We start from the raw sequence: 9,107 nt of genomic DNA, 5'->3' as shown, positions 1-9,107 counted from the left end.
ATGATCATGAGAACGGTGAGGAATCAGCCCAGAACTACACGGGAGGATCTTGTTAATGATCTCAAGGCAGCTGGGACCATAGTCACCAAGAAAACGATTGGTAACACACTACGCCGTGAAGGACTGAAATCCTGCAGCGCCAGCAAGGTCCCCCTGCTCAAGAAAGCACATGTACAGGACCGTCTGAAGTTTGTCAATGAACATCTGAATGATTCAGAGGAGAACTGGGTGAAAGTGTTGTGGTCAGATGAGACCAAAATCGAGCTCTTTGGCATCAACTCAACTCGCCGTGTTTGGAGGAGGAGGAATGACCCCAAGAACACCATCCCCACCGTCAAACATGAAGGTGGAAACATTATGCTTTGGGGGTGTTTTTCTGCTAAGGGGACAGGACAACTGCACCGCATCAAAGGGACGAAGGACGGGGCCATGTACCGTCAAATCTTGGAACCTCCTTCCCTCAGCCAGGGCATTGAAAATGGGTCGTGGATGGATATTCCAGCATGACAATGACCCAAAACACACAGCCAAGGCAACAAAGGAGTGGCTCAAGAAGAAGCACATTAAGGTCCTGGAGTGGCCTAGCCAGTCTCCAGACCTTAATCCCATAGAAAATCTGTGGAGGGAGCTGAAGGTTCGAGTTGCCCAACGTCAGCCTCGAAACCTTAATGACTTGGAGAGGATCTGCAAAGAGGAGTGGGACAAAATCCCTCCTGAGATGTGTGCAAACCTGTTGGCCAACTACAAGAAACGTCTGACCTCTGTGATTTCCAACAAGGGTTTTGCCACCAAGTACTAAGTCGAAGGGGTCAAATACTTATTTCCCTCATTAACATGCAAATCAATGTATAACTTTTTTGAAATGCATTTTTCTGGATTTTGTTGTTGTTATTTTGTCTCTCACTGTTAAAATACACCTACCATTAAAATTATAGACTGATCATTTCTTTGTCAGTGGGCAAACATACAAAATCAGCAGGGGATCAAATACTTTTTTCCCCCACTGTATTTTTAACATGCATTTCCTGTGTACAAACTAAATTTAATAGCATTTGTATCCTTGTTTTTGTAGATGTTGCATCTTGATTTGCCTGAGGAGTTGTCTGTCACTTTGATTTTTAATAAAAAAAAATTTGTGAATAAGTAGAAATGGCACCTAGAACTTGCTTATACATGCCTTTACTTATACAGTATATGATACATTTCCACGGAAATCAGGAATTTCAGATTTCAGTCAAATGCTGAACACAATAGATTTTTTTTTTTTTTGGTTTGTTTATTTGCTGTATGATTTTTTGTACTTGTTTTTATATTAAAGTAGGTCGGTCTTACACAGTAAACAAAAATATGTCCCAGACAGTTTAGCTTGTAAGAGCTTTTGATCACATATAGTGGCTTATTCTTCAACTGGTTCTGGGAGTGAGGTGAATGTAATGAGATCTTTTGATAAGTGTTTTGTGGAAAACATTGAAGCACTGCATATGGGCATTGTACGTTAAGCTTGATGACAGATGAACAGTAATCCAATAAATGCCTCTGGCAAACAGGTCTAAAGCAGAATTTGTTTTTACGGCAGGTTTTAATTTATTATTGCAATGTTGACCTTGCAGGTTGTGACAGCTTTTCTCTGTGGACAGCTACCTGTGATTTTGAAAAGGCGCTTGTTGAGAGGAAACCCAGTCTGTGGTCAGCCCATCCCTGGATGAAGATGACCAATGACATTTAAAGAAAAAGTATCAGCTTTGCCAACTTTACAGACACTGCACAATCACAGCCTTTTGTTTGATGTGTCTGATTGTTAGTTCAGCTGCATCTCCGCTGTGAGAACCATGCCTGTGGCTAAAGGTGACATATATGTGTAAATATTTGTATTAATAACACATGAATGTATGCCACTACACATTAAAAATCTCAGTTAATCTAATGTATCAGCAATGTTAATGATTCTGGGTTATTTCTGTCTTCAGACGTGCTACATATTTGTTTTTACCCTGTAAGGAAAACTTTATTGTGCAGGAAGAGAACTGGATTTCAAAGTAAATTTGTTTTTTCTTTATTTGTTTTCAAAAAGCTGTTATATCCATAAGAAAGAAAAATGCCCATTTTCATTCCACTTTCATCTCTTTGAACATGATGTATAGTAAAGATGACAGTCCTCTGTATAATTCTTTAAGAAGGCATGCTAGTTAAAAAGCTTGTAGATTTTAAAGGCAAATCCAGAAAGATTCCTATTTCACCAAGGAAACATTAATTGTGTTATAAAGCCAGGCTTCCAACCATAGCCTTAGTCTCTTTATATAACTCCTACACACTTAAAGACCTTTCACGATATCCAAAAGCAGCCTCTTGGTTTAGCAGATGTGGCCACCAGTGGATACCTCTGAGAATGGCAAATGCTTGAGTCGTATCCAGCAAGCTATCATTAATAAGCAATGTTAATAAAGCACAATTGTGACAGGAGCTTCTTGAAACTGCAACATATTTAATGCCAGCCTGGTTGGGTTGCAGGTACCTTTCCCAATCATTTCATAGGAAAAGTGTCTAACTGCAGGGGACCCTTTTGTTTTGGCTAAACTGCACGCATACAGTGTTTCAGAGTTGTGGTTTCTGTAACTTGGCTTCCACCTTTGGTAAATACAGTCTGAAAGTGCTTCTCTGTAAAGGCAGAATACCTTGGCGACCAAACTGTAACAACAAGAGTAAATAGAATTGTTCCACTAAGGTTTGCGAACCTGAAGGCAGATGTAGAATTCGAGAAAAGTCTTTTGAGAGATTCACAAAAGCTCCATAATTACAGCATTGCATCAGCCCTGCCTGGATTTAAACCTTTCTAATGTCCACGCATTCCACTAATGTAAGTAACCATGAACCCGCCGCTCTGGAAATTTCCAGTAACGTCTCCAATCATTGCATTGTGTCATGTTTAGCTTTCTCTCTCTCTCTCTCTCTCTCTCTCTCTCTCTCTCTCTTTTTTTTTTTTTTACTTGCAAATAATGTGGGTCCCTTAGAAAATAAAAATCAATTTTAAGGCATCAAAGAAGCTATTTTGTAATTTGTTTGTAATGCTTTGTGTTTAATCTTTATTATTGTGAAAAGACTATGTAAACTATGCAACACAGGTGTTTAAGGACATCATTCTTGTGTGGTTGTGAAGCAGTAAAAAGAAACAACAATGCAGTTTTTTCAGTGACTGAAGATCATCTGTTGATGGTATTAGCAATGTGTCTGAGATTGTCTGTTTGTTTTTCTGGGATATAGATGGGAAAATACATTAATTTAAATAACCTTCTTCCCCACCCCTGCATCTCATTTTGTGAGTAGAGGTAAATGTTTTTTATTTCTTTATATTTACAATTCACAACTTAATATTAACACCAAGTTAGGAGCTTTGATGATCGGGCCTTATCTTTGCTGTGGTCTTCCTTCTGCCAAGCACTGCACAGTAATCTCTGGTAATACTATCGGTGGGAAGGTATTATGCTTTGCTGAAATAACGTTTTATAGGAGACTAATCTTTTCCAGAAAAGCTGTCAATTCATAAATCGAAAGATGGGTAGGCTTACTCTTTGTGGATCATGTTTAGCACTTTGAAATGCAAATATAACATTAGTGTCAATAATTCAGTTAAACTTTCCCCAAGGTAAGTAATCAAAACAGTAAGGAAGATATGTTCAAAAGGCAATCCTTGGTGTTGCAGTTGTCTGGACACCAGGATGTCTTCTAGCAGCTACTGTGAGTATTATGTAAACTTCATAGCCTTAGTTATATACATGGCAATGCTTCCAACACAAAGTGGGAGGTTAAACTAGGTCATGATATTGTTTTATTAGGCCCATAAATATTCATAATAGAGTCAGAAAGTCGCCTTTTCCAAACAGTTAACTGAAGTAAACTTTGAGGTTAACTCAATGCTGAAAATCAAATTAGTTGAGTTTAATTCTATTAATCTGTGTCACAAATATGTATCCTTGTCACCTACTGACAGCTGTGATTATGTGTTTGGCAGCAGAAATTAATCATGAATCAGCCAAACTAGGCCAGAAGCTAAAATGCAGGCCTTTAAAATAAAATATTTTCAAAAGTATTGGGACAACAGGTCAAATACAAAATACAGCTGTTCGATATATTTTATTAGGTGTTGGATGACCCTTAACCTTAACGACTAATATAATCCTTTCGATAGATGGCCGGACAAATAAAATGCTATTTCGGCAACCCAGTAGCTAGAGCAGAGAAAGATGTTCGTTGTGATTTGTCATTTCAGTTCATGCCAGAAGGGAAATGTTTTGAAATCTATTCTCGTTGAACCACTTTGATACACTCCCAACATTTGTGATATAATATGTCATTGTGTACATTTCCTTCAATGCAGGCAGTGCACTGTTTTCTGTAAAATATATATTTTCATTGTACCATTATAACAACTACAAACATAACCTTACTTGTCCAGTAATACAAAATTGTTGAACTCTTTTATACATTTTGCATTTATATAACTGAATTATGTTATTTTTTTCTTTTCTCAGCTACCATAAATAGTTCACAAAACGCTGCTGTGCAAGAAGCTGACATGGCAGATACTTAATTAACCAGCTTGTCTTGGCCAAGGATCAATACCAGCCGAGTAAATCTGAGGTGTAGTTCACATAATCCTGTCTTTAATGTGAAGAATATCTCAGTTTTGTATTGCAAATATGATGTGTGTGAATGTGTGTCTTCTTTAAAAAGTTGATTGTACTGTTCCCTTTGCAAACAAATGAAGACTAAATAATGCTCCATTATTTTGTAAAGCACCAGTATCCACGATGTCAGTACCAACACAAATGTCTGCTTCTGTGAGGCAATTTTGTCACCACAATTACGATGCACAAGTTTAACCCATAGGGGAGCTATACATTAAATCACCTTGACCCCACCCTCCAACTACTGCTTGACAGTAAAAACCTCTTAATAATAAAGGATATTTTACTTCTTCTAAATTGTATCTGTATGTGATATAACCATGAAATAACTCCCCTAACCTATCTTTAGCTATATGTTACATTTATTCATGTTGTTAGGAATATATATTTTTTCCAACATACTGAAGCCAACATGTGTAGATTTTCCATTGGTTATTTTCTCAGTGTGGCAAGAATTAATTCTTGTTATGTCCTGGAAGTGCTGTTGAAGCTTCATTGCACACACGCTGTCAGTTTATTTAGGAGACAATTTGTGAGAGTTTTAAAAAGACATTTGTGTAACAGATCTTTCTGTTTGTTTCCACTTGCATTTCAGAGGGATATTTTTGTATTGGTTAGTCACTGTCTATTTACCACATGTGTCTGCATCTATTCGCAAATCGTTTACTCAGAAATGAAATGCAGTGTCACCCCAGCCAGGCATACCACAACCTTTGAATTTTAACATCTTTTTGCAGTTTCCTGTTAGGAATATAATAAAACAAGACATGTTACTGCATAGAACAGCAGTGTACAGCTGGAGTGAACATCTGTCCCGTCTATGAGGTTTATTATTATTATTATTATTATTATTATTATTATTATTATTATTATTATTATTATTATTAGACTGATGTCTTAACTGTATATGAGTTCATTGTTGAACATTTACAAACTATACAGTGGTTACAGTGGGTACAGATGAACAAATCACCAGAGCCAATTGGCTGAGAGGTTGTTTAACCCCTGATATATTTCTAATATATCTGGAATGCTCTTGGAAGAAGGTTTGTATTCTAACCAGACCACACCTTTAGTGGGTTACAATTTATTCATATTTCATTCATATATCTAGGTTGCATTTGTTAAGGTTTATATTCCTGATGATTCTACATTTCAATCAAATCTGTTAAACCAGGACATAGTTTTGTTTTCCTACTCCCAAGCAACCATTTAATATTTGTATGTTTTCACATGCTTTAAGATTTCAACAGATTACATAAATAATTGGTTGAATCTGTGCATAAGCTTAGGAAACTTATAAGTATGTAGCATGTTAATGGGGGGGGGGGGGGAAGTCAAAACAGTCTTTGTGGAAGATTAAATAGAAATAAACCTACAGATTTAAAATATGGTCCCTCTCTGCATGCAGAGGGTAGGTAATCTTTAACTAAATGCACTGTGCCATTGCAAAGAGCAGAGAAATGCTGTTGTTAATGATAAACAAGCCAGTTTAGATCATTAGTTACAATGCATCAAATATTATCTTGCATAGCATGGAAGCTTTCGGAATTGCAGATGCTTCACAGTCAGACAGATTTTAGTTGTGTCACCAGGTGGCAGTGTTTACCCAATATTTGTTCCCCTAATTAGACATGGATTCTTCAGAGGTAGAAAAAACAAAAGCAGTACCTAGCCCTCCAGCAGAAAATCACCCATGATGCCTTTAGTGAAACAGCTGTAGTCTTCAGTTAAAAGAATAATGGAAATACAACATAATCCTTTCCAATCCCATCAGAGCTCTGTATTTTATTTTGGATGAGTTTCACAAACCAGCTGCTTGCATTTTGTATTTTCCCCTATATAAATATAATCTAACCTACCTGACAGCCAGACAACGTTACCTCAAATTGTGATTTTTTTTTCTTCTTCTAGGTGTCTAATAGTTTCTTTACATCTTGGAAATGGCTGTACTCACATTTCAAGATTATCTTTTTTTAGCCTTTCTGAATTTGAATAGGCCAATGTACACAATAATAATGATTTTCAGAAACTAGACAGATATCTAGCTTTGTCATCAGTTCACTAAACACAAAACACAAAAATTATTACTTGCTGGGTTAGAAAATCGAAGTGTTGAAGACCGAAGCCTAAATGCTTTTAGTGACAACCAACCAATGTCCTGTTAGAAGATAAGTCAATAATAAGATTTTATTCATTTATTGAGTTCAGACTGATTCAGACTTCCAGTGACTCATCTGATTTTATTTCAGCAATCTGACGTTAATGCTGCCCCAGTGATCCAGCAGCAGGAAACACAAACCCAAAAGAAACTGTAGCACTTTTTTTTTCATGAACTTAATTTAAAGGTACTTTGGGAACAGTTTCAAATTGAATGCATCCTGATATAATGAAACTCATCTTTGCTGGTAGAAGTCTTTAGTGATTTAATCATAAACTAAGGGTCTGTTTTGGATTGGATGAGCATTCTCCTCTGCTTAGTTCACCTAAATAAAACACACACAAATATAGGACAGGCATAATCACGCAGTGTTATTTAAGGACATGCAAGTTAAATTAGTTGTTTGTATGCTGTGCAATGCCTATAGGATTTCAGGGCTCTATGCTCTGATTTAGTTTTTCTGCTCTAGCAGTCCCATGCACTTTGTTTGTAAATGTACTGTGCACAATGATGAGAGGACTTAATAGGAGTTTCTCTTTATTTCCCCTTGTGTAATAAAGAAGAAAAAAACAACCCAGTATCTCTATTGTCCACTCCTTTCAGTGTGCTGATTCCCATATACATTTTAGAAGAATAACATGAGAGTTGAAAGTCTGTCACACCAATATACAGGAAAGCGCTATATAAATTGCTTTGATTTGCATTTGATTGCTCTTCATACACTATTCTCTCTGCATCGGGAACAATCTCCACACATGCTTAATGCCAACAAAAGTAGCGAACGTCCATGCTCCCTTTAAAGTGTAAGGCAATGGAGCTGCAAAGTGGAAAAGAAAATTACTTAGAGCAGCAGGCTGACACGTTCATTAGACACTCCAGTACATACAAGACAAACCAGGAAGCAATGTGCCTTTTTAATTTTTCAGTTGCCTGGGCTTATCCCTAAAGGAGAGCTTTAAAGTTTAAAACAAAATTAATAGTTTACCAGATTCAGCAGCAAATTGAATTTTTTATTCCCCGCTTGTTTACCCAGCGCAGTTTGTAATATTTCATTTGGAATTTGGCTGGTTGCCTGTGTAAATGGTGTGTGATGAGCTCTCAAAATAGCCCCCTGACCTACTTTCTCAGAGGGCTTTGAGGCGATGTTTAAAATCACATCATAAACGAGACCTTTAAGTTATTTGGTTACTGTTTGGAAAATCTGATTTGAAATTTGAAGCGGCCCTCAACACATCACTGCACCCCCCGCCCGCCTTGAGTTGTGATGAAAGCAGACATTGCAGGGGAGGCAGTCAGTCAGAGAAGCATGTTTGTTTTATTTTCACTTCATATTTTGTTTGCTAAACTCAGTATATGGTGGCGTAGTATTGAGACCTGAGTTCTGCTCCTGATGATAGTGGCCTGACAAGGCTGTCAGATTCTGTTATCTAATTGGTTAGGCAGGCCACCGTAATTAGAAAAGCACTTACCCTTTCAAGATGCTTTAAATACAATTTGTGAGGCACGGTTGCTTCAATAGATATTGGTGTACCAGATGTAGATGGCCTAATAAACTGGATTTGTGCATTTGGTGTAGAGGGCTTAAGAAACCAGTCAATACAATTCCACATTACACAGAGTAAATAATGGTAAATTGATGTTTTGTTTTGTTATTGTTTTCTTAAGGCAGTACTTAAGAAAGTAGACCAATAATATGTTTATGAGCCACTGTATTTACAAAACATAATGTGATTACAAAATTTCAAAACTAATATTGTTCTAAAGCAGCCTGGCTACAGTATCATGTTAAACTGTGCGTTATTTTGTAACACCACATTTTGACAAGGTTAGCAGCCCCCCTGTAGGTCAAACATTGCTGTGGTTATTTAAAGAGACTGATCTGTCACATCCTACAGGTGGGTTGGGCTCCTTAATGCTGATGTGGCCCTGGACAGGTTTCAGATTTTCACCCAGCTATCCTCACCCCATTTCCAGTTTGTCAACACTGCAACTTTATGGACTTTGGCGCTCTTATGTGGGGAACACGATTTGTAATACCTCTGAATTGCTAGAGAAACTGAGACCGACTTCGTGGCTCATCACCTGACAACTTAACTGGCCTAGAAGTATTACAGATCATTATGGTGCTGAGACTTAATTTAAGTGAAAATGCTCCAGCACTGCAGTTTTGAAGCACAGGGACGTTTGCCAAATTGTGTTCTCTGCACTTTGCTGACAAAGGCCTTCTTTTCCTCAAACTGTTTACGATTATTGATTTTAGTTGT

This window comes from Amia ocellicauda, chromosome 7 (assembly GCF_036373705.1).
Source record: "Amia ocellicauda isolate fAmiCal2 chromosome 7, fAmiCal2.hap1, whole genome shotgun sequence".
NCBI classification, from domain to species: Eukaryota; Metazoa; Chordata; class Actinopteri; order Amiiformes; family Amiidae; genus Amia; species Amia ocellicauda.
Note: the sequence above shows the minus strand (reverse complement) of the source record.